The following is a 19191-nucleotide window of genomic DNA, read 5'->3' as shown; positions in this document are numbered from 1 at the left end:
TCTAAACGTATATACTTTTTACATTTAGTCAAGTTTTGACTAAATGTTTTAACGTAGAGGGGGAATCGAGACGAGGGTTGTGGTGTATGTGTGTGTGTGTGTCTGTGCGTGTGTGTGTGTAGAGCGATTCAGACTAAACTACTGGACCGATCTTTATGACATTTTACATGAGAGTTCCTGGGTATGAAATCCCCAGATGTTTGTTTCTCCTTTGTTTGATACATGTCTTGTATGACGTCATATCCGGCTTTTTGTAAAAGTTGAGGAGGCACTGTCACACCTTCATTTTTCAATCAAATTGATGGAATTTTGGCCAAGCAATCTTCGACGAAGGCCAAACTTCGGTTTTGCATTTCAGCATGGAGGTTTAAACATTAATTAATGACTTTGGTCATTAAGGCTGGAGCACACTTTGGAAAGTACGTTGGAGTAGCCTCCCTTGCCGGATTTAGAACGCATTGTGTGTCGAAAAAGGTATTCCACTCGGTAGACATATTCTTATCAAAAAATCTTGAGAATACAATCTAAAATGTCAGACATTAATGTTAATCATAATATTGTTTTACTTTGATTGAAAACAATCGTTAAAACTTGCAATTACGACATGCCGCCGTGCGTGCGTTCGTTTCCTGCCAACGTATCAACAATCGCTGTTTACATTTTTATCGGGTTTGCTTGTTGGTCGAGTGAACGATATGAGATACCCAGGCCGTTTCATGCGTGAGAAGTATAAAAAAAGAAAGTCCAACCAGTCCTCTGCAGCGAAGTGGAAGTGGGCTGACTCACGAAAAGGAAATGAGAGCGAGGAAACTAGCTATACGCCGTACGCGTCGGTTGACCATGAGTATTGTGCGGCCGTCCCCCCGTGCCCCGAAGAAAAGGACATTGACAACGCCTGGCGAGAGGGGAGGGGGATAGTCGAGCTGGGCTTGATTGCGAAAGGCCTATCGGCATGTAACAAGTGTGCCATGCCACTCCAGTTGATGGATACCATTAACGAGACCAGGCATGGATTTGCTAGCTTGCTGCATGTCGCCTGCAAGAACAGCGAATGTCGGTTCGTTAACAAAATTCCTACCGGGAAGCGCCACGGTGGCAAAATTTGGGATGTCAACACAAAAGCAGCTGCAGGTGAGCGTTTTTCCATTCAAACCACTTTGAATTATGTACATAGGTATATCTATCTCCCCACAGTTATAGTTATAGGCCTGGAAGTATGTGGCAGTCAGTACCCTTTTACTGAGTAGCTCAGGAACTGGTGAGATAGGTTAATTACAGACCATACAATCCCCCCCCCTCCCCTTACTCCCAACAACCGCCTTGCCCCGCTTACTCCCAACAACCGCCTTGCCCCGCCCAGCTTGATAACAAACAAAAACAAGAAGCTGATAAAATAATTTCACTCTTTATTTGTGAGTGTGTGTATGTGTTTTTTGTGTGTGTTTGTTTTTTAAAGTTTTTTTTAGTTGTCTCTCTTTTCATAGCACTGAGATGGGTGGGCCTTTTTATGGGTTGATTGTGCCGGTAATTCAATAAATAGCCATTTTTCCTGCCCATCGTCAGAATATTTACCCTCGTAGTGGGTAGTGGTTCAGTAAATAAATAACCTCTGTGTATGGTGATTATAATGAAGTAGAGTTTTTACTAATGATCAAAATAATTCATTTTAACTTTAAGTAAAGCACAATATAATTAATGCATGGGTGCAACTCTGCCGGCTACACGCCGGCAGCCGGTTTTTGGTTTCATCGGCTGCCGGCAGTGCCGGTTTTTGAAAAGTTGACGAGCATAATAATCACTAAGACTAGTAAGAGAGCACACATTTTAGGATGAATAGTATGGTTTACTTTGTATGTTTTTGTTCCAGGAGAGTTTTTTTGGCATTTTATATACGAAAAAAGTTTCAGCTTATGGGGGGCTTTGCCCCCCAGACCCCCCCCTGGACCCCAACTTTTGCAGGTTTTTTAAATTTTTTAGGTTGCACCCATGTTAATGTCATGTTCACTAATGAAAAAGAATGTTCACTTCATTGTAGTTGGGATAATAGAGATTTTGTATAATAAATGTTTTGCAAGAATGTTGTGTTTGACGTGCCTCATGTTTCTTGATTTTGTTTAGGTATTCTACATGCTGGAATGGGCCACCACCAACTAGCAAGTCTGATGACCTCCCTAAATGTACCAGCCTTCAGCAAGGTAGCCTTAAAGCGCCGGGAGAGAGAAATTGGGCCAGTGTTTGACGACATGGCAAAGGATTGCACACAAGAAGCCCTGGCAGAAGAAATTGCTGCAACTAAAACCAGGTAATGGTACATCTTAAAGCTATTCTATGTTACCCTTAAATGATAATTTTAACTCTCACAAATCCACTCTGGATTTTCTTTAAAATGTTGTTTTTTCCCAAATTTACTCTTGTCAGAATGTTTTCCTCAAACACTGTGTCAGATTGTACAGCTGTTTACCTTTGTGGTTTTATTTTTTATTTCACATTGCCATAAGCAAGCAATTCTAAGGTAACTTATTTAGTTTTTAATTTGAAAAGATAATCTGTTAGAGCATGTCTTTTTAAAAATGTTTTACTCTCACTGTGTATACCTGTAGCTGCTTTTCCTGCTGAAGAAGAACAACAAACCCCAGTGGGGCTGACAGTGAGCGAGGATGCTGGTTGGCAAACTCGTTCAAGCGGCAGATCCTTTGCCAGCCTGTCTGGTATGTGCGAGTTTTTGAACATAATCCTAACCTTGCGTAATTGTCAGAGGATGGGTTGGAGGTGTTTGTTGTTGTTGTTCTTTTAGTTTGAGGGGGAACGGGGGGGATTTGGGATTATAAGTGCGTGCAGTAGCACGTATATATAATATATACATATATCTATATTGAATGTAGCAGATTGGAAAATGATGAACTAATGATTATATAATTGTGACTGACAAATACCATACCAACGGTGGTCCAACATGAAAGAGAAACCGGAATTCAAACACCCCCTTTTTTTTAGACTTTTATCTGAGAGCATGAAACAAATCCAAAAAAATACTACTTTAGCTACCATGGGACCCCCCTTTCAAGAGACCACAATTACAGACTCCTTCCTTTTTAAAATTAATACCTTGTTTTTTCCAACTTCCTATTCATAACCTCTCTAAATTTACCACCGTTTTAGGACCCCCTTATTATCAAGACCCGATTTTCTCAGATTTATGGAGGTCTTAAAAAGTTGGTTCTACTGTATCAGGGAGCCTCAACCCTGTTCACCTATACAGTTATTACATGTGAGCGAGCTGTCTCTGCTATTGGAGTTGCCAGCTTGTTTTGAAAGACTAACCTGGATGGACCAAGACAATTAGGTGCTTTACAATTGACAGGTGTCCAGTAAAACATGTAACTCAAAGTCAAGCTATAACAAATAATGACATCACACAACACAATATAGGATCACCAACAAAAACTGAACTGGATAATAACACAAGAGTTTGAAATGGTGAACTCTTATTTAACAAATGAAATGCAAATCAAGATGTGCAATTTGGCTATACTTGTCTTAGTCACAAACATTTTACCACCAATGACAATTCACCCTGTCACATGAAAACTTCACCCGAGTGAACATTTTCCTTTTAACGACACAGATAGATAGAAAGACAGACAAACAACAAAGCCTACATCCATTTATATGGAATAGAGTATATGTGTATAACATATTATTTCTTGTTTATGGTTCAGGGCACGCAATTTTGTTTGGGATAAAGACAAACAAAGTGGTCAACTACGCCACAAGAATCAAGAGCTGCAACAACGTTGCCAGGCAAAGGAAGAAAGACCCTGCGCAACACTCCTGCCGCGAGAACTTGAATGGCTCTTCCAAGGCCATGGAAGCGGATAAGGTTGTATCAATGGTGAAAGAAGTGGATGCCAGCCAGACTGCAGCACAGATCACAGCTGTGATGGGAGAAGAAGACACACCCGCCATTGCCCGACTTCGCAAGGAAGTATGTCATGACATTAAAAAAATTATCAGACTCAAATCATATTAAAATATTAAAAAGAATTTCGGCAATCAACTCTACAACTTGAGAAAAATACACTGTCTCTCTCCAAAAACAATTCGATACTTTCAGAAACTTTTTAACTACACATGCAAGCAAAATCAAGGAAACGAAGAAGGCACCAACCAGGGGCTTAGTGCACTGTCCTTGCATCCATTTGGCGACCACACCGCATGCAATTCAAACTTGTGTCGGCATCTACAAGACCCTTCTGCAAGCTACAAAAGCCTGCCGTACGGGAAAGCACTTCAAGACCACAGCCTGCAAAAAGAACTGAAAACAATCTTTGACAAATACAAAGTGCATGCTTCAAAGTTGGCATTTTTAGCGTCAACCCAGAACAATGAGAGTTTTAACTCCATGGTGGCTGCCAAAGCACCAAAGCGGCAATACTTCAGCTCATCAGAGAGCCTCGACTACAGGGTGTCAGCAGCAGTGTTGCAAAAGAACAAGGGACACCACTACGTTGTAGATGTGAGTATCATCATTCTTATACAGCTAGTAGCATGAGTTTGCTACTCAAAAAAACCAAATTGTGTTTGTAAGTAATGTATGGACCGAAAAGCTTTATCTTCAATAGTACTGTAATTCAGAAGACAAAAAAATAATAGTAACACAAATGCACAAGCAATAAACTATAAAGTGAGTCAATTGTGTTGCTTCAGTATTTAAATTTAGTTTTTAATTTATCGTTCTCAAAAGTAAGTAAATATTCCAAATTACAGGACATGTGCAAGAAGATCAAGGAAGAGTCATGCGGAAAGCAGAAGAAGTCTCCTGACAACAAGCACTGCAATGAAAAATTATTTGCATCCTTATCAGTTTGAGGATGAAATCCACTTGTTTATTTCAAGGCTTAATTATTATTGTCACAGGTGCCAGGAGGCTGGTTCCACATAACTGTCACTTACTGTTTTGCACATGTTGTATACATTTAAGAACAATTATGCTCTTTATTTATGTTTAGTAATTCATTTCACACTTTCACTTCATTTTGTCCCTTGCACATACATACACACATGCACACACTCAATTAGGCCAACAAGAGAATCGGGCTGTCTCCAGGGAAGCACACAAAGCGCATGGCATTTGTGGAGGATGAACAAACAACAAAGAGGAGACACAAGGGGGCTACACGGGAGTTCAAACTAAGACGACTGGAAAGAAAGTCTTGTCGCATGGCATCAACCGCAACACATGAAGTTCGAGAGGGGGATACCTATGCAAGTTCGATAGGTATCAAAAAAGGTAGAGTCCATGGCATGCATGTTTGAGCATGTGTGAATGTGCCTGTGGCTATTAATGTTCTTATGACTCAAGTGAGCGATGAGAACAGGTCTGCTCATCATTAATAATGTTAGACCATCTGTAGACAAGAAAACAATGTAAATCCTTTTTCAAAATAGTATTGGAAATATTTAGTTAGAATTTCAGAACTTTGCAGACTTAATACTGGGGTTTACATATCTTCCAGTATAGTTCACACACATCACATTTAAGGTTTAACAGGTGGGGGAATATACAGTAACGAGATTTTTTCCTGAATTTTTTTCTTTGTTTAATATTAACTTTACTCATCAACTCTATAAAAAAAAAAATTGGTGTGCAGTAAATAATACTTATCATGTACAATCTATGTTTCAGAGCAGCATGATGTAGAGGCTATTCCACAACCAAGGTTATCACCATGCCCAACACCAGTTGATGTGGCCAAGTACCCTGCTGTTTTCTTTGATTTGGAAACAACTGGACTTGGTAAGCATTTCCTGCAGTGCCCTATTTTAAAACAAGGGGTCCATGCAAGTTGACCATGAGTGGGTGGATTGCCTGTACATGGATTTCCTGCAGGTGTTTTCTCTGTATACAGGGAATACACCCAGGTACATTTTCTGTAGCATTTTGCCAATTTCACTGAAAGTCACGTGATGCTTACTTGGACATAAGTATAATTTGATTTATTTTCTAACTTTTTATTTTATTTTATAGGAATTCAATTCCGTTTCAAAATTTTATAAAATCGATAACTGAATTAAATAAAACGCAGTTAATATAAATAACTCGCATTAACAATATACAGTCGAACCCCCCTTTTAACTGAATCCTTCCAGATTATCCGTCAAACTCGTTGAAGCATGTTTGCTTGGCTGAGTGCTGTACGTTAATTCATGAATTCGAAAATATTCTCATGTAGAACTGCCATTTTGGAGCGGGAAGTAACACTAAGGTAATTCAAATTGGTGAACTGCAGTCATGCGCTTGGTGCGAGACTAAGCGGTATTTTACTTTCATACAAGGAATCCACCCATGTGCGTTCCCTATATACAGGAATAACGCCTAGATAGGTAATCCAGCCACTTGGTCAAAATAGACACCTTTAGTCTTGATCCAGCCTTTGATATAGAACCGTTAATCCTAATGAGATGAGGCCAAGACAGTGGGATTAGTTGTTAGGGGAAGGGGTGTGGTGGTTGAGGGGGTTGATGGTTTGTCAGGAAGTTGGATTAGTGGTTAGGGGAAGGGGATGGTCAGCAGTGGGGTGGGCCTGTGGGCAGCTGGGGTGTTTGCTCATTTTGTTATATGTCTCTCAGGTACATTGTGCAATAATATTGACATGATAGTGAACAGTGTCAGATTTTGACGGGCGTTGTGGTGGGATGGTAAGACGTCGGCCTCTTAATCGGAAGGTCGAGGGTTCGAATCCCGGCCGCGGTCGCCTGGTGGGTTCAGAGTGGAGATTTTTCCGATCTCCCAGGTCAACTCATGTGCAGACCTGCTAGAGGCTTATCCCCCTTCGTGTGTACACGCAAGCACAAGACCAAGTGCGCACGGAAAAGATCCTGTAATCCATTTCAGAGTTCAGTGGGTTATGGAAACACGAAAATGCCCAGCGTATGTCTGCCTTAATGGCGGGGTAAAAACGGTCATACACGTAAAATTCCACTCGTGCAAAAAACACAGGTGTACGTGGGAGTTTCAGCCCACGAACGAAGAAGAAGAAGAATGTAAGATTTTGACTTTGTTTCAGCACGTGACAGTCACATTACCCAGTTGGCGGCTGTGGGGCCTTTGGGCACCTTCTTCACCTACGTTCTTCCAAGAAAAGAAGTGGACAAGGGTGCAGAGCGAGTGACAGGAATGAAGTGTGATGGAGACCAGCTGTACCATCGGGGTGTTCTAGTCGAGGCAGCATCTATCAAAGAGGCCTTTGACCTCTTCTTTGCTTTTCTGGGAGAGAAACCTGCAGTCCTGCTAGGTCACAACATCAGGGCATTTGACTGCCAGGTATTTGCTTTTTTTTCAAACTATGCAATCTTTTTTTTAAAAATTTTTTACTATTCTAATGGTGTGGTTCTTGTACGACCCATGCTTTTTACGTTGAATCCTTCTTTGGAATGTATGGGTTGTACAAGACCCACATTATCCAGACTGTGTAGTCCAAAGCGTGATCCAGTGAACTGGTTAAAATATATAAATGTGTAATATTTTACTCTCATTAATCTATAAAGTTGCCTCCCTTGATTTGTGTGGGTGATCATTTTGATAAACAAGATTTCCCCCTCAAATAAATGCAAAGGAGAAAACTAGTTATACATGGTGTGTTGAGATACTAATTCCTTATTTTGTTTATAAACACCATGCAATTTCAATTGCTTCACAATTATCTCCCCTGATCTCCTCTTGCATAAAACATGTGTTTCCACTATTTGTTTCTAAAATTGGGTATTTTTAAGAAGATTACCAATCTAAAAATCACAGCAAACATTTCTAGATATCTCAAGAACTAGAAAAAAAGATGCTTAAAATGTAGTCATCTGATATGATACCTGATAAACAAAAACAGAAGAGATCTTGAAACTCAAAAATCGCACTCAGGAATCGTCACATATCTGTGCTTACAGTTACACTTAAACATACAAAATTATCATTCACAGTGTGACCTACGGAAATCTGTTCATATTAATATTATACATTGTTATCTTTTTTTTTCCAGGTGTTAGCTTATGCTGCCACCGCATGTGGCAAAGTATACGGTCTTAGGACACCCTTCCACTTTTTCAACAAGGCTGTCCAGGACTGGACTCCTACAAGCAAGAGGCACTGTACCAACATTTCTTTGGTGAAGTTTTTGCGGCACACGACGCACTTGCAGATGCAGAAGCCCTGCAGAAATTGGTTGAACAGGTGCAGTTTGTACAAGAACTTCTGGCTAAACACTCTTTTACTCTGGATTTTATTTTTGAGTTGCAGAGTTTTTCAGCAGCAAAAAAGAGCATGATCATCAGCTGGGAGCCTCTTGTGACAAAGGGTGCTCTGTCGAAATCAATGGCAGAAAAAGCTGCTGGTTCTGGCCTAAGTGTTGACCATTTGAGGCTGGCTTACTGTAGTGGTGGGGTAGATGCAGTTGAAGCCGTTCTGTTTGAACAAACTCCCAACAGAAAAACCCGCGTAACCAAACAGAAGAGTGTTTTGATAAGGCTGTCAACTTTTGTGGCAGATATGAATCAGTAGTTTTAATCACTTTTTTTCTGAAGTTCCTGTTTCGGCTATTCTCATTAATGAATTTTGATGTAGGGGGTAACTAAGACATTCAGGGATTCCAACGGAAGCTCTTATGTTGTGTTAATCTGTACTTATTCAAATAGCAACCAGATTTCTCTTTCTAAATTTATAATTGAAATAAAACATTGAGTTCCTGGATGATGAAAGTTCATGTCATACATGCAAAGGAGTAATGTAGAGTAAATATTGATACCATATCAATTAGTAGGCCACCATGCGTAGCTGACAGAGATTCAATAGCCATAGGTATTGTTATGTTCTTGGGTTATTACGATCACTCACAGACACAAACACAAGAACATTGAGTAAGAGTTACATGGTTTACTGTATTACTTAGGTAGATTATATAGTGCATAAACAGAAGGGTTTTTCTGTCTGCAGTTTGTTCATCTGCCCCACCCCTACAGTACGCCGGGCCTCATTGGCGATGGAGAAGGGAATTATTTGCGGGATGTTCAAGTTGACAAAAGTAGATTGTGTCATACTGTCACACACTGATAATAAATCAGAGCATTTTGTGATTTTTTTTCAGGACAGCAGTCCCTGCAATGTACGGCCCCCGGCGTGAGCGGACACCTGACATGTACGGACACATTTGCTCGGCACGAAGTGTTTTCCTTCTATATTTGCCACCCCCCCCCCCTTTAACGGACACCTGCAAAACGTGGACGCGGACACTCATTTTCGGTCCCAACAGCAGGTCATACCTCAAATTTTCACCACAACAAAATCGATAACAGAGCAGTCCGGCTCTTGGTACAAAGATCACAGCTGCAATGGCGTGATGACAGTCACTGATAACTTGAGTGCACGTGTACCCATCAGGAGGGGGGGGGGGGGGGTTAGTTTTGGTCAGGAGTGGAGTACATGCGAAGATGCCAACGAAACTGCAATGTGCTCTTTATTCTTGTCTGTTGGACTAAACAACAAAAACCACAGTCGATGAAGGTCCTGAGCGAAAGAGAGTGAAAAACCGGCCACAGTTCTCAGCATCGCGTGTCTGTGTGTAACCTCTTTCATTGACAAGATACTCTTGTTTCCCCTCAGCCTTGACCAGTAGGTTGTAGATGGACAGAAGGAATCGCTTTGCACCAGGGCCGAGGTGCTTCAACATGTCGTTGGAGATGCCATCAGGGCCTGGGGCCTTCTTCTGCTTCAGCTTTCTCAGTGCTTCTTCCAGCTCACGGAGGATCAGACGTTCGGTCATGCATGGGTCCAAATCAGTACTTGCTGTGTTGTGAAGTGCAGCTCGAGTCTGGCTTCTAACATCCTTCAGTCTGTCAGCAGGGACCGTCACTGTACTATCCGCCTCAAAAGCTTTGGCGAAGACATTTGCGGCTGTTTTGCCAGTGACATCTCCAGTGTTAGTGTGGAGGGTGACCTTCCTCCTCCCAGAGTTGTCCTCGTTCAGTGTCTTGGTCAGCTGCCATAGCTTCTGAGTGTCTTTTTCCATGTTTAAGGAGGCCGTTTTCTCTCTACAGCTGTTCTGGGTTTGGCGCTGCTTTTCTTTGTCAAAGTCTGTCCTTATCTGCGAGTGTCGCGCCACATTTTCAGGTGTGGGGTTCTTCTCCATGTTTTATCTCGCTTTGCTCAGCTTCTTGTGTAACTCTTCCAGGGCGTTGTTCCAGACCCGCCTGCATCCCTTCTCCTGTTAGTCGAAAACAGGGCCCGCCACGTGAAGGCCAGGAGCTGGATTTGACTGTCAGAGGTGTTTGGAGACACGAAGCCATATGGAGCATTTCTTGGGAAGTAGGCGCTTATCTCTACTTCCACCCCGGCATAACAGTCCTTGGGCCCCAAGAAGAAAATAAATTACATGATTATGACATGCAGCTCTATCTGCTATTTATTCAAACTGGTTTTAAAGCTTGTTCTCGCAAAGCATCTGCACAGTGCCTCTGTGCTGTGTTTGTGTGGCTGCTTTCGTATGTCAGTGCATGGTGAGTGTTCACTGCCTTGAGGATTTATTTTATCTCTTCTTTTCAACACTTTTCATACAAATCATTTGTACATAACGTTTAAAGCCATATGTACTCGATGACTATACACGCTAATTGCTTTACCAACAGCTGGAGACAGACTAAATTAAGTTCCCTGCAAAATATTGTGGTCTAGCTAGGACCCCTTAAATGTTGAGATATTTGAATTTTCATTTTGATCTGGATCGTCCTATTTATAGATTTGGCAACACATGTAACGTTGATGCAAGGGAGAGAACACCGCGGCTTTGTTGACATCCTCACTTTTTCAGAGGCTAGAACAAGCTGTAATGCATGTATTATGGTCCGCGCATGGTGACGTATCGTCATTATATGGTCTTATGGTGCGTTTGACATCGATTGTGGGCAAACTACACTTTGTAAACACGGGAGTGCGTTAGTATGCCTTTAAAGAAGTATTAGGAGTTTATTGTTATTGTTTAGTAGCCACAAGAAGTTATTAGAATAGACTCAATCCTGTTTGTGTGTCTCTGTGTGAGTGTATGGGGGAGGGGGTGGTGTGGTCACCCCTCCCGTGACCGGACACCTGCAATGTACGGACAGTTTTGCTATGGCCGCCAAGGGTGTCCGTTCATGAGAGGGACTGCGCTGTAGTTCACTTTTACCAAACAATGCGATCTCATGTGATTGAAGACGTATAGATTGTGTTCTCCCTTTGTACCTTGATGTTTCAGTACTAATGTTATTTTCCTTTCATGGACTGTGTTTTTATTTAATGATGGTGTTGCTCTGTTTCTCCAATGTTGTCTTTACAAAGATATACATGTGATTACAGTTTGACAGTACTGTATCTATATATATATATCTATATATGTACAAAGAACTCACAACTGTGATAGAAAGAATGTGCTGGAAAGATACAAGTTGATTTTACATGCGGTGAGACCTTTCAAATGCATGAGCAAAAGAACAATTCAAAAAAATGAAAATCAATGTGTGTGTTTGTGTGTGTGTGTGTGTGTGTGTGCGCGAGTGTGTATGAGTGTCACTGAGTATGTGTGTGTGTCAGTTTATTGTGTGTGTATGTGTGTGTGTGTAATTAATGTATCAATCTGTACATCAAGAAGACGCAGCAATATTTATAGTGAATTGCCCCTGGCTTTTGACAGGGGATCAATAATTATCATGGTGTAACATTATAACATACTGAGCGGCTCTAAGGGGAGAACAGGAAAGGGAAGGGGCGAACTGGTAAGTTGAAGGCCATAATAGGTAAATGACTGTAAAAGAGTGTAACTGCCGTTTACAAAAGGAGGGTTGCTATCTACTGGCTGTGTCTTTGTTGTGAGGGTGTGTTAGAAGGGTAATTAGGGTTTCTGTAACTGTCTAGTATTGAGGTCAAATGTGCTCTGACTTTTGCAACTACATGTAGCATGTTTTCATTCATATGTGTTCTAGGGTAGAAGCATGATAGAGTGAAACATGTTTTTTTTTTAAATGTTCAGTTATTTTTACTTATTTTTCAAATTGGATATGAATATGCACTCTTTTCTGGCAAAATTGGGTGGTAGGGGGTGGGGGTAGTAAAAGCATCACAGTTCAAGATCTAGAACAACTTCTGAACACTGTAACCACTCTTACACTTTTAATTCATGTTTGTCTGTCTTCCATGCTTCTAATAGAGCTTCAAAAATGGGTCAAAGAATGGGTTTTTTTCCGAATTCACCTGTAAAATCACTATGTTTGATGTTCTATTTTGCTTCCCTATTTCTCTTCATCAGTTTCTGATCCTCTGACTACCTTACTTTTTTAATTGGAAGAAAATATGCATTCTTTTCTGGAAAATAGGCATGGGGGTGGGGGTAGTAAAAGCATCGCAGTTCAAGATTTCGCGCGACAAGAGGTGTTTTATTTTAACAGTGATAAAGAAGGATAACTCAACTTCGTATCTAACACAATAACTAAAAACTGTAACCACTCCTACACTTTTGATTTATGTTTGTCTGTCTTCCAAGCTTCTAATTGAGCTTCAAAAATGGTTCAAATAATGGTTTTTTTCTGAATTCACCAGTAAAATCACCGTTTGATGTTCTACTTTGCTTCTCTATTTCTCTTTTTCTGTTTCTGATCATCTGACTACCTTACATTTTGAATTGGAAGAGAATATGCAATCTTTTCTGGAAAAATGGGTAGGGGGTTGGGGTAGTAAAAGCATCACAGTTTAAGATTTTGCGTGACAAGAGGTGTGTTTCTTTTAACTGTGATGAAGAGGGATAACTCAACTTGGTATCAAACACTATTTCTGAACACTGGAACCACTTTAACACTTTTAATTTTTTTTTTTTCTGTCTTCCAAGCTTTAAATTCAGCTAATAAAATGAGTAAAAAAGTGGGTTTTTTTTAGAATTCACCAGTTAAATCACTATGTTGGATGTTCTATTTTGCTTCCCTATTTCTGTTCTTAAGTTTTTGATCATCTGACTACCCTGCTTTTCTATTTGGTAGATAATATGCACTCTTTTCTGAAAAAATGGGTAGGGGGTGGGGGAAGTAAAAGTATCACAGTTCAAGATTTTGCGCGACAAGAGGTGTATTTCTTTTAACAGTGATAAAGAGGGATAACTCAACTTCGTATCTAACACTATTTCTGAACACTGTAATCACTTTAACACTTTTAATTTATGTTTGTCTGTGTTCCAAGTTTCAAATTAAGCTTCAAAAATGGGTAAAAAAAATAGTTTTCTCATAATTCACAAGTTAAATCATTATGTTGGATGTTCTATTTTGCTTCCCTCTTTCTCTTCTTAAGTTTTTGATCATCTGACTACCCTGCTTTTCTATTTGGAAGATAATATGCACTCTTTTCTGACAAATGGGAAGGGGGTGGGGGTAGTAAAAGCATCACAGTTCAAAATTTTGCGCGTTAAGAGATGTATTTTTTTTTAAAAATTGGTAAAGAGGGATAACTCAACTTGGTATCTAACACTATTTCTGAACACTGTAATCACTTTAACACTTTTAATCAATGTTTGTTGGTGTTCCATGCTTCAAATTGAGCTTCAAAATGGATACAAAAGGATTTTTTTCCGAATTCACAAGTAAAATCACTACGTTTAATGTTCTATTTTGCTTCCCTCTTTCTCTTCTTAAGTTTTTGATCATCTGACTACCCTGCTTTTCTATTTGGAAGATAATATGCACTCTTTTCTGAAAAATGGGTAGGGGGTGGGGGTAGTAAAAGCATCACAGTTCAAGATTTTGCGCGACAAGAGGTGTATTTCTTTTAACTGTGATGAAGAGGGATAACTCAACTTGGTATCAAACACTATTTCTGAACACTGTAACCACTTTAGCACTTTTAATTTTTTTGTTCTGTCTTCCAAGCTTTAAATTCAGCTAATAAAATGAGTAAAAAAGTGGGGTTTTTTTAGAATTCACCAGTTAAATCACTATGTTGGATGTTCTATTTTGCTTCCCTATTTCTGTTCTTAAGTTTTTGATCATCTGACTACCCTGCTTTTCTATTTGGTAGATAATATGCACTCTTTTCTGAAAAAATGGGTAGGGGGTGGGGGAAGTAAAAGTATCACAGTTCAAGATTTTGCGCGACAAGAGGTGTATTTCTTTTAACAGTGATAAAGAGGGATAACTCAACTTCGTATCTAACACTATTTCTGAACACTGTAATCACTTTAACACTTTTAATTTATGTTTGTCTGTGTTCCAAGTTTCAAATTAAGCTTCAAAAATGGGTAAAAAAAATAGTTTTCTCATAATTCACAAGTTAAATCATTATGTTGGATGTTCTATTTTGCTTCCCTCTTTCTCTTCTTAAGTTTTTGATCATCTGACTACCCTGCTTTTCTATTTGGAAGATAATATGCACTCTTTTCTGACAAATGGGAAGGGGGTGGGGGTAGTAAAAGCATCACAGTTCAAAATATTTTGCGCTTTAAGAGGTGTATTTTTTTTTAAATTGGTAAAGAGGGATAACTCAACTTGGTATCTAACACTATTTCTGAACACTGTAATCACTTTAACACTTTTAATCAATGTTTGTTGGTGTTCCATGCTTCAAATTGAGCTTCAAAATGGATACAAAAGGATTTTTTTTCCGAATTCACAAGTAAAATCACTACGTTTAATGTTCTATTTTGCTTCCCTATTTCTCTTCTTCAGTTTGTGATCATCTGATTGTTATTTTGTTTACATTTTCACAATACAATATTGCAACTTATTCAGTAGTGTTTGCGTGAAAAAATCTGATACCTATGCTTAAACTTCAGTCGTTATCTTAAAATTTTGCGCGTTAAGCCCTTTATATTTTGTATTTTCCTGATAAAGCAAACATTGAACTAACAGAAAAAATAACTTTTAAAACTACCTAATCACTTTGAAATTGGGCCTCCAAAGTGTTCTCCAGCCTTAACAATCTGAAAATTGTAATTTTTTTTTTTTTTAGAAAACGATCCAAATTTACTTTTATTTTATTCTTCATCATGTTCTGATTCCAAAAACATATACATATGTTATATTTGGATTAAAAACAAGCTCTGAAAATTAAAAATATAAAAATTATGATTAAAATTAAATTTCCGAAATCGTTTTAAAAACAATTTCATCGTATTCCTTGTCGGTTCCTGATTCCAAAAACATATAGATATGATATGTTTGGATTAAAATCACGCTCAGAAAGTTAAAACGAAGAGAGGTACAGTAAAGCGTGCTATGCAGCACAGCGCAACCGCTACCGCGCTGAACAGGCTCGTCACTTTCACTGCCTTTTGCACTAGCGGCGGACTACGGTTATTGTGAAAAAATGCAGTGCGTTCTGTTTCATTCTTTGAGTTCCACAGCTTGACTAAATATTGTATTTTCGCCTTACGCGACTTGTTTTTTATTAAGTCGAGCTTTGACTAAACAAAAGCATGATAGACTGGGTATCGAGACTAGGGCGGTGGTGTACGTATGTATGTGCATGCATGTGTGTTTGTGTGTGAAGAGCGGTTCCCAGAAAACTACTTGGCAGATCCTCATGAGCTTTGTTTATGAAGTGTTGTAGATGATATCTCAACTTATTGTTTTGTTTTTTTTGTTTTTGTTGTTGTTCTTTTATTACTATATCTAAATGTATTTTAAACAACTTTTCTATTAATAATTCCCTCTCAAAAATGCATACAATATCCAGAGGGGAACCATATCTATAAATACCAACACACATTTTGGCTATCACAATCAAATAATTCACACAACTTATTAGTGCCTTGGAACTTTGTGAATTTTCAAATACGCCCAAAAAAACTTCCTTTACGGTAATTTTAATAATCATATTATATTTACAATTCACTTTATCCTCAACGCATTTCCAAATGGACATAATTTTCGGGCAAAAGTAAAAAAAATGTTCAATATAATCAATTTTGTTCTCACAGTAAGTACAGCAATTACTCGGGGAAATGCCTATTTTATACAATAACATATTTGTGGGGTAAATATGTAGAGGTTACATGCCGAGTCTCAGTGATTATTAAAAATAATGGTCGAAGTTGGCGGATCATGAAAAATGCGAGCTTCAGCGAGCTTTTTCATGACCGCGAACTGAGACCATTATTTTTAATAATCACTGAGACGAGGTGTGTAACCTCTTTATTCCTCCTTTCTTCAGTTATTCAAAGAAAACAGGAGTTTTTGTGCGAAAGTTTGATCGAATCCGAATCACTCAACCAGTCAACCTGCGCAGGCGATCGATTAATGCGCGGTTGTATAGTTCCGTGCAAATCATTCCATTCTGTTAACACTTCTTGTCAGTTTCCCTGTTTTAGACTAAAATCAAGTACACAGATATGCTGTTATTCTGCTGTGGTGGTAAAGGCAGATATTGTGTGTTCTGTTTATGTTTTAGTATAGTTTAGGATAATGTTCTTTCGTCAAATGGGACTAGCAGACGAACTTTTGCACCCGTGTTCCAACGTTAATTACTGTATGAAGTTCAGTTTTCTGGGGAAAATAGTGTATGAAACCGCTTTATGTTGTTTAAATTGATGAGATGTGTGCATTTGGTTGCGTGTGATCTGTTTATAAAATGAAATATTGTTGAAAACTGACCGTCGGATTGCAATCAGTGTTGTCGAAGAAACTGCGTTAAAAGAAGGGGAACTACTCTTGTCGGCAAGAGTATGAGTTACTTGCCTTGGGAATTTGCTTGTGATGAACGATGTGTGCACGGCAGATCTAGATTCAGAAAACAACCTAACTCATGGATTTTATATGGAGATTCATGTGTTCAGGCCTGTAGTTGTTAATTTAAATGCGGTATGTGTGTATTGTTTGCTCCAGAGATGTATATTTCGTACGTATAGAGCGTTCGGAACTTTTCAGTCGCAAAAGTAGTACCAAAACAGAACAGCTTCTCAACCCATTGCACTATCGAGGATTCAGGCTGTTGCTGGCTCGTTATTTGTTTGGTTGCTGGGTCATTATCGAAAAATAACTAGCTCTACAAGTTTACAGAGGTAAAGAAGCAGAGGGGGGAAGAATGTGCAATATTTTCCATTGCAACATTCGCAATCTTGTTTCAGTGGTTACTTTGTTTACCATTAACCATTGCTCTTTTCCCGGCCTGAAATCAAATTTATGTTCCAAAAATTTAACTGCAACCGGCTCCACATATTTTTCCTTTATAATTAATTTGCGAAATTGACAAGGCTTACTCAGGTTCTTTAAATCGTTGAATCCACATACATTTCCATTTGCAGAGCGTAGTGTTGCTGCTTTAACTGCTGTACAAATCACCCTATATTCAAAGAATCTTGTGGGCTTACATCCAACCTTCTGCTGCATAATATTAAAGGGCAAAAACTCATTACCAACGTAACATGTACATCCTTTACTCGACAAACGCCTGCTTTAATCCAGTCGCTAAAAAACAGGGTTTGGCCGCAATAGATTATATCACTGCTGTTCCATAAACACGTATCACTTAATAACATTTCTCCACCTACTGCTCTCTGAATCATGTCCTTATTTTTCAACCAACAAATTAAAACTTGTTTCCAAAATACATTTTTAATTAATACCAATCCTTTAATTTTTTTTACCGTGGAGTTAGATTGGAAGCAACACAACCTTTCACCAAGCTTCGAAAACATATGTATCGGTATCTGTTTCCATCTTTCCTGCTTTTCGTTCAATAAATTTGCCGCCCAGGACAACAAACAAGAGGACTGCATATCAATGACATCAATCATTTTTAATAACTCTTTCAACACGTCCACCCTATGACATGACTATACACTCAGAACGCATGCGCCAAAGCATATAAATAGCCTGCTGACAACCAAAATTGGGACATTTTGAAAAAAATATTGTATTTTGAAAAAAATATTGTAAAAAAACTAGTACATGTGGGGATTTACTTTTTGCACACAATTAAAGAAAGATTTTTCATTGTTTCAGAAATGTACTTTGTATTTGTCAAAAGGCTTGTTGTGTTTGTGTGGTATGCTATTGAAAATGTCAATAAATAGCCTGCTGACAACCAAAATTTGAAAATTTTGAAAAAAATATTGTATTTTGAAAAAAATATTGTAAAAAAACTAGTACATGTGGAGACTTACTTTTTGCACACAATTAAAGAAAAATCTTTCATTGTTTCAGAAATGTACTTTGTATTTGTCAAAAGGCTTGTTGTGTTTGTGTGGTATGCTATTAAAAATGTCAACAATTTAAATAAAAAAAAGTCCAGAGGCACCACATAAATACTACAGACATGTTTGAAAATATGCACAAAATGTTGTTAGTGAATACTCAAAAAAGAATTTACTAACCTGAATGATACAATGAGATGACTGGGTGATGACTATGATGAATATATCCATGTAGAAGAAAAGAAACACTTGCTGTCACAGTATTTACAGTGCCACAGAGCACAGCTCAACGCAAAACGCCACACCACATTCCAGGCACCAGAATCGAGTCCCATTGCGTTGGGTTTTATCCATAGAAGAAAAGAAACACTTGCTGTCACAGTATTTACAGTTTTTGTATAAATGACTTGTTTAGAACTCGGTTTATGCACGGAGAACATCCTTCTTTGTGTGCCACACTTCGAAGCACGGCTCAACACAAAGCGCCACAGCCATGTGGCCACAGAACATTCCCGGCACCAGAATCGCGTCCGTCCGCTTGCATTGGGTTTTGGCCAAAGTAGCATTGACACCTCGAGCTCTTGATTTGGCTAACTCATTCACCCTCATCACTCACTTATCCATCTATCACAACACCACTGTTTCATGCACACACAGTCACTACCTTCCTTCTGCACGCCGCTTCGCTTCGCAACAACACTGACAACTCGCGACATTTTGGAATCCTAAATATGAAACTAAGGCATGGGTTGGTCCCGTCAATGACCTGTAGTATCCAAACTAACCAATGAAATCAACTGTTCTGGGAGTTATTTGTCGCGTATGGTAATGCAGCCGACCTCTGAACCTATGACGTGGGTTTTCGTATGGAAAATCCCCAGCGTGGTATTTTCCACTTCCAACGCTACTATTAAGGCGGTGTGTGGCGAAGCGACTCACGCACCTTACGCACGGATTCTGGCGGCGTGCTGACAACGGCATGATCAGTGAACGCTTGTATTCG

At 39.1% G+C, this 19191-nt stretch overlaps 2 protein-coding genes and 1 pseudogene across 2 annotated transcripts in view; all 3 read left to right on the top strand.

Annotated features, from left to right (window-relative positions):
- Positions 1-19191, top strand: part of LOC138974775 (uncharacterized) — an 86231-nt gene that overhangs the window by 24534 nt on the left and 42506 nt on the right. The window lies entirely within an intron of this gene.
- LOC138974009 (uncharacterized) overlaps positions 1-19191 on the top strand; it is a 146553-nt gene that overhangs the window by 109894 nt on the left and 17468 nt on the right. The gene's annotated exons all lie outside the window — the stretch shown is intronic.
- LOC138974401 (uncharacterized) lies at positions 602-11400 on the top strand (annotated as a pseudogene).

The sequence above is a fragment of the Littorina saxatilis genome, linkage group LG8 (assembly GCF_037325665.1).
Source record: "Littorina saxatilis isolate snail1 linkage group LG8, US_GU_Lsax_2.0, whole genome shotgun sequence".
Lineage (NCBI taxonomy): Eukaryota > Metazoa > Mollusca > Gastropoda > Littorinimorpha > Littorinidae > Littorina > Littorina saxatilis.
The sequence above is the reverse complement of the archived record's forward strand: the minus strand, read 5'-3'. Positions and strand labels throughout refer to the sequence as shown.